At 36.9% G+C, this 7,085-nt stretch overlaps 1 long non-coding RNA gene across 1 annotated transcript; it reads right to left on the bottom strand.

The window, feature by feature from the left end:
- Positions 1-912: 912 nt before the first annotated feature.
- Positions 913-5,812, bottom strand: LOC308087326. The gene is made up of 4 exons (XR_013933316.1): positions 5,778-5,812; positions 3,857-3,995; positions 3,479-3,672; positions 913-2,904 (listed from the first exon to the last, which is right to left on the bottom strand). It is a non-coding gene; the product is annotated as an uncharacterized lncRNA (long non-coding RNA).
- Between the last annotated feature and the right edge of the window lie 1,273 nt (positions 5,813-7,085).

Here is a 7,085-nt window from a genome sequence, read left to right as displayed (position 1 = left end):
TTGAAATTGAAAAGGGATTGAGAACCACTGTGCTACACTAAATGGAACAGAGCCTTCATTTGTATCATTGGTAACACCTGTGAAGGAAGTAAGGAAGAGGCCCAATTTATTTCCAATATGGATGCTGTGCGTAGAGCCTACAAGATATTCCATCTACCATTACTACTGAAGGTAAAGGGCAGGGCGTAACACTTTTTAAATTACCCATTTTACTCTTCCCATCACACTCTTTCCAGACCTTCTTAACCATCACTCTCTGTTTTTTTCCTGGAACACTCAGTCATGATAGAGATTCAGACGTTACACACTGACAGTTCAGTGGTGAATTTCTGCTTTGAAAAGGTCTATTTTGGCTGGAGCTGAATTAAATATTAAAGGAGTACTTATTCTATCTTAATGTATCAATTACACACCCCATGAAGCCTTGAATTTATGGAGATTTGTTTTGTTTTTGTCGCATTCCTGTGAGTCAATAATTTGATGAGCAGGTCATCGGTCACTCCGCCGGAGTCTCCGGGTCATACAATTATTGGCTTATGAATGCGAGAAAAACAAAAAGATCTCCATGAATTCAAGGCTTCATGGGGTGTGTAATTGATTGAAAATAAATAATGTTTTGGGTGAACTACTCCGTTAAGTAATTTTTGTATTAATAAATACAATGACTAAATGATGAGTTCATTTTGACCTAATAAATACAATTACTATAAATCACTAATGTATTGTTACTTTAGTGTATTGCCATTGCCGTTATGACTTGAATCTGCATATTCTCCCATTTTCCAGCAATACAGACAAGTGGGCATTTATATCACGATAACATTTCTACAGAAGAATAAGACACATTTGTTTAACAGCTTGATACACATGACACATTTTCTATTTGAGACAATTAACAGATAAAGCAGCAAGTCATTAGTCATTATTTATTCACAGAGCCAAAGTGAATTGATGGAAACATATAAGTTGGCATTTATAACCGTGAGGTATCCATCCACTCTCCACACACAGTAATTTGAAAGCTCCCACAAAGCCAACGTTGCAACCCAACTCTGATTTACAAGGGAATAGGAGTCTGCCAGATCAGTTGTGTCAAACTTTTAATGGGACTTGTTAAAAGATTATAAAACAATACAACAAAAAGGGAGATCATTTGAATGTGTGTGCCAATTTGACATTATTTATATGTTTGTAAAAAGAAAAAACCCTCAACACATCATATAATATGCTCTATAAATGAGAATGGTCTTACCTTCAGCACTCATTAAGTTCACATGCACCCATAAGAAAAGGAGACATCTTTGCGTCATCACATGCATTTTGTTCTTCATCACTGAAGAACTTTGAAATGCTAAAATGCACAGTGGATTGTAGAAGGACAATGATCGCTGGATGATTTGAAAGTCTGTTCTAGTCCCTCGGGAAAGGGACTTTACTTTATATGACATAGAGGTTGTGAGTGACACATGATGAAGTCAGCAGTTTGTATTGGCTGATGGAGGGGAGTTTCACCACACAGGCAAGGGTTTCCTAGAGGAGGGGAGGGGGATCTCAAAAACCTGGACAGTTTTGGTCTACAATTTTCAATTTACAAGTAATGTTTGTCATATATATTAATTATTATTGGCAGACTAAATAGGTTCATAGACAGAATTTTGCAACCATAAAAACATATTCAAGATTCAAGATTTCTATTGTTACATCTTATATATGAGTACACAAGAAAAAATGCCTGCCATTACTGAGGTCTTTCAAGTCCATGACCTTTTGCCCTTTTTTTTAAAACAGAGCATTGATGTAAAGGTCTGTTACGGTCTTTTTTCTCTTTTAATCATTGGCAGTAATCGGCAAACAAAACCATTTATATCCAAACAGCTACAGCAACCTTTCAAGGTTCCAGGTTCAACGTGTTTATTGACACAAACAAAGACAAATACAGCTGATGGCAGCATTATTACTGTGGGGAATTCAGATTCTAGCATACTCTGACTCTATAATAAAATATTTTAATTATTGTTAAAAACTAACGTGCCATAATTTTGTTCCTTTTTTTTCCCGTCCAAGCAATAAGTCAACAACACTAAACATGTGCGAGGATGTCTTGTGTGTATTTTCACTTTCCAATAATCTGCAAGCTTCTCTGGCAAACTGGGTTAATAGGACTGAACAGACTGCGCTTCCTGATGTATCAGGACAATGTACCATCACATTGACTTAATATCGAATCATGTTGCTCAAAAGAATAACCTCAACAACTAGGGATGTATAGTCATTAGTCAAGAGAAGCTATTTTATGTAATGTCTTAGTTACATCAGCTTTGATTGTGAAGCAGTTATTTTTACTAATTAAAAAAGAGAAATGTTAAACTATTTCCATATGGCAAAGTAGACAGACAGGTAGAGAGATGCTTGTAGTTGAGACTACAAGTGGGCCAGGACAAAGTCAAAGCCAGAATCTTTAATGATGGTGGATGTGTCCCCAGAAATACAGCTTTTTAACACATAAATGCAGTGTTGGAAACAAAACAGACAGATCATTTGATTTCAATAAATCCAAGGAAAACATTTGAAGATGTCCATTCATCCTCATCACCAGTGTTTGTTAATCATTGAAGGTTCCACAGCATTACCCACATAACCTGGGTAGACTGGGGGTTGGTCTGAATAAGCTGGTGCTGAAGCAGGAAGAGGCTGACTAGCTGACATGGCATAGCTCTCTTGCCTAGACATATGGACATTTGAAGTTGTCACAGTTGGGGCATTTTGGACGACAGTAATATTTGAAGATTGCTGCACATTGTTGATCGTGGGGCTCTTCTTTCGCTGTTTCAGCTCACGGGCCATCTGACACCAGGAGCACCACATGCAGAAGCAGGAGGTCGCAACGTCGTTGCAGAGAGAACCCTATGGGAACCACAGATTATTTTAGTCCTTAAATATTCTGTAATTTCGTTGATGATTATAAATCAACACAATACATACAAAGGTGGCCAAATACAACACAAAATATGCAAACGTTTTATTATCTCTGCCAAGCCGGAACGGCCGGTGAAGGGCATTATGTTTTCACCCCTGTGCATCTGCGCGTGTGTCTGTCTATGAGCAGTTAATGTCGGGCACTGCTGGACCGATTGGCAAGAAACTTTGCATGCACACTCTAGAACCCCCACCCCACAATATTCAAATCGGATATGCTGGTGCTATAACGCGTCACTTCACATTTTGGCCTTGCACAATAGCTTGGTCATACAATAAAAAGTTTCCCCTGATTCCTGGGATCATGGTGCAACTCCCGATATAGGCCACACCCAAAAGCCTGACAAGATTTTCCGCCATTTTGTGTTTTCTTTGAAACACACTTTAACTCATGTTTTTAGCTTTTTGCATTGTTTACTATCATGATATTATTACATCACAAATAGGAATTTTGTACACATAATATATTGCTATTATTTAGATTACATATACTGCACCAGACCTTGATTCTGTATTTGTGTCGAATGGCAACCCGAACAGACAAAACAGCAGGAGGCACAAACAGAGGAATTCCACAAGCTGCTACTGTTATTATGGCAGGGCTGCATAGGTCTAGTAAGGGGAGACAATGATATTGTCCAAATTTTGATGTGGTCTCGCAGGCAAGGCAAGGACAGCACCAGAACCCATAACAACCTGAAAAACACACAAAACTCTCTCAGACATTCATATAACACAATACAGATGAACAGAGGTAGATATAATAATTTGATGTGTTCATTGAAATTAAATTCAAAATAAATGTGTTTCAGAGGCCTATTATATAAAATATATTTACTGCAAATAAATATGAAATGCTGATATTGATATTGATACTGACAAGAATTCATATCATCACAGCAGTTCAAGATATCAGAGTTCCAGCCCGTCTCCACAGGTTCTGCATTGGCAACTGGCTGTTGCAACCCGCTGGGCTGTTGGAACACTACTGAATTCGCCATAGCAACCAGTTCTGCAACCTGCAAACAAAGTACAGAATACAACTAGAAAAGTGTACTCCTCGGAGCATAGGTCTCTACGGTTGCTGACCCAGGGCCTGCAAACTTTGGTCATAGCCACTTGGATTGGGATCTGAAAAATCTAACTTATACATTATATACATTATACATTGATCACATGACCCCAGAGACAATGTGTACAATGTGTGTGAGTTTTGGACAAATTCTGTAGGAGTAGTAGAAAAAAGTGTGTTTGAAGAAAACGCAGTATGGCAAAAAATGTGGGCCTATAATCATGATCCAAGGAATCCAGAGGAAAAAATATGTTGTTTGTATGACCTATAGTTCAAGAGTTATAGGCCAAAATGCACAGTGGGCTGTTGTAGCACCACCATGAGGAGATTTGAAAAAATGTGGGATGGAGGTTCTTCCTTGGCTTAGTGGGATTTTTTGTTGTGTAATTAAGTCTAGTCTTTCTTTACTTTATGAACACAGATGTTTACTAAAGAAAATGTCAACCTTTTTTAAATAGAACTCAGTTGAGAGACATATTTTCTGAAGCATGTGACTTTTTTGTAGAATATTATATTTTGTTTCTTATACACCTCATGAACATTCTCAATTAAACGCTGAAAGAAAAGTAGCTGAGCTACTTTTTCCTATGTAGCAGTAGCTTTAAAAGCTACATTTCTCCAGGGGTAGCTATGTAGCTTGATCAAGCTACTGCCATGGTGAGCTACTTGTAGCTTTACAAGCTACGCTTTCAAAGTAGCTTCCCCAACACAAATAATTTAAGACCACGTTAGTGCTCAGAAGATTTTTTTTTAAAAAACATACATTTTAAATGTAAAGCCTATTGACTAAAAACTATGTAAAATGTGTATGTATAAATTACTCAAGTAATTAAGTAATTAAAGAATAAATGTGTTAATGAACCAAAACAAAAATTGCACCTTGCAGTAAATCTCTTAAAGCTGGCAACTATGGACAAACTCTCTGCGTTCATGAACAAGTTAACTTGGGATTTCACAGATTATTTTGGTCCGTGACCGAGTCAAGACCAGATTATAAGAATGTGATCTCGAGACTGGACACAAGACCGAGACCAGTCTGATGTACTACGCTTTTATTTAAAAGGTAATTCATATCATGGTTTATGCCATCATAAACCATAATAATACCATAATACCATAACCATAATAGTTTACCTTTAGAAATAAATGCATTGTAATTTCAAGGTAGGTAAAGTGATATTTTTTGGTTAAAACAAAAAGTTTTTTGTTAAAAGGTTAAAGCACTATATTCTGATAGTAATCATTGCTAGAGTGTTTGTTCAGTCACAGGGGTCTCCCTGTCTCCCCAGCTCTTTAATAAACAGAAAGTAAATGTTCAGGTGACAAACTTTCAGCCAATCAGGAGAGAGTACCCCTTTATTAGCTTTTATTATTTATTTTTCAGTTCCAATTTTGTCAACTCATTTCTTAGTGTCATCACTTCCAATTTCAGTTGTTTAATCTGTATCCTGTCTCAGTTCTCTATCCTGATTGGATACAATTGGTATCCTGACCTGAAAATGCATTTTCTGTTTAATGAAGAGCTGGAGAGACACAGAGACTCATGTTACTGAACACTCAATGAGTACTATCAGAATATAGAGCTATTTAACACTTATTTTAACCAGAGAAAATCACTTACCCTATACCTTTTTTAAACAAAAAACTTTTTTTTTGTAATGTTCAAATTGAAGTAAAGTGAATAAAGTTAGCTAAATGTCTGATTTGTATAACCAAATGTTGTTCTTACCAGATGTCCTTGCAGCAGATAGCCGTACAGCTAAAATGAGACAACGAAGAGAGGAGGTTCCCTTAAGTACTTCACACAAGCATGCTGCCAAACCTGATCCTAACATGAAATTAAAAGAAATCGAAAGTACTGTTCTTAATAAAGATATTCAACTAATCTGTTTGTTTGTTTGTTTGATTGATTGATTGATTGATTGAATACTTTATATAGCAGTGTGGTATCGTTTTCAAACATAAGCACGGTATGGTATTCCATATAAGTAATTTTATTTCATCTTGAGTTACAATATTATTTGATTCTGAGCTTTTGCAGTTAGCAGTGGTTAAAGCTAAAAATAGCTAGTGGCATCACCCATCTGTTTAAGCAGGCTGTGCCAAAATCAACTTTGCATTTGCTAACACCTCAACCTTTTGTCCCTCTGTCCTGAGGTGTCAACATCCTCTGTCATGAGGTTTGGTCCCAGGGCCAGTCTTTTGTTTTCATTGAGATCAAAATAACCTTCTGTTACTGCATGGGCGTCAGCAGACAGAAACGTGTAGGGGGTTGTTCTGTGGATGTCTTTAAACTTGAACTCTTGAAGTCTGGATGTTAACAAGGAGAAACGCCATCTAGGCAGGTTGTAATCTGTATAAATAATGTTGTTGCATGTGAATGATTTGCACAGCTAATTAGATTAAATGCAGGTAGCCACGTCGGAAGGAATAAACATATTCATAACTCCACTTTGACTGGATTCTCCTCCTTAAACATCCTCCAGGAAAGCTTTTGTCTTAGCTCTTACTTACTTATTTATATTTCACTGTGGAAAGAGCTCACACTTCTATCAAATAACTATTTGTATTCTTCCCTTTCTGTCCACACCTCTTTACAGGGTTCAATTTGTTAAAAATAACCAACAACTGTGGGCCACTTCAGCCCTATATACTTCAAGAAATAGCAAAATCAGCCAATCTGCAAGCTGACATGTCGCATTAGGACGTGTTGTGAGACTTTGATTTTATTTCTAATTCGTTTATATATATATATATTTTTTTTGTTTTTTTTACAATTGTGGGTTTGCCATAGGGCTGGGTTCACCACTACTTGCCATATTGTAACTTGAGGCTGTATGCATGTCAGAATTGGGTGACTTCTCTATATTGAAAAATAGAAATATAGCTTCACTGCCACCCAGTGCCACAGCATTCTTCCTTCTTCAACTTCCACCATCTTCATATGCATATAAGTTCAGGAAAACTGATCTTAATGTGAACTTATAATAAAGTATTGTTGTTTCTGCTGTTTGATTGAATCACTGTTACTGCTTTC

The sequence above is a fragment of the Gymnoscopelus braueri genome, assembly GCF_963280865.1.
Source record: "Gymnoscopelus braueri genome assembly, chromosome: 6".
NCBI classification, from domain to species: domain Eukaryota; kingdom Metazoa; phylum Chordata; class Actinopteri; order Myctophiformes; family Myctophidae; genus Gymnoscopelus; species Gymnoscopelus braueri.
This window is presented reverse-complemented; position numbering and strand designations above follow the sequence as displayed.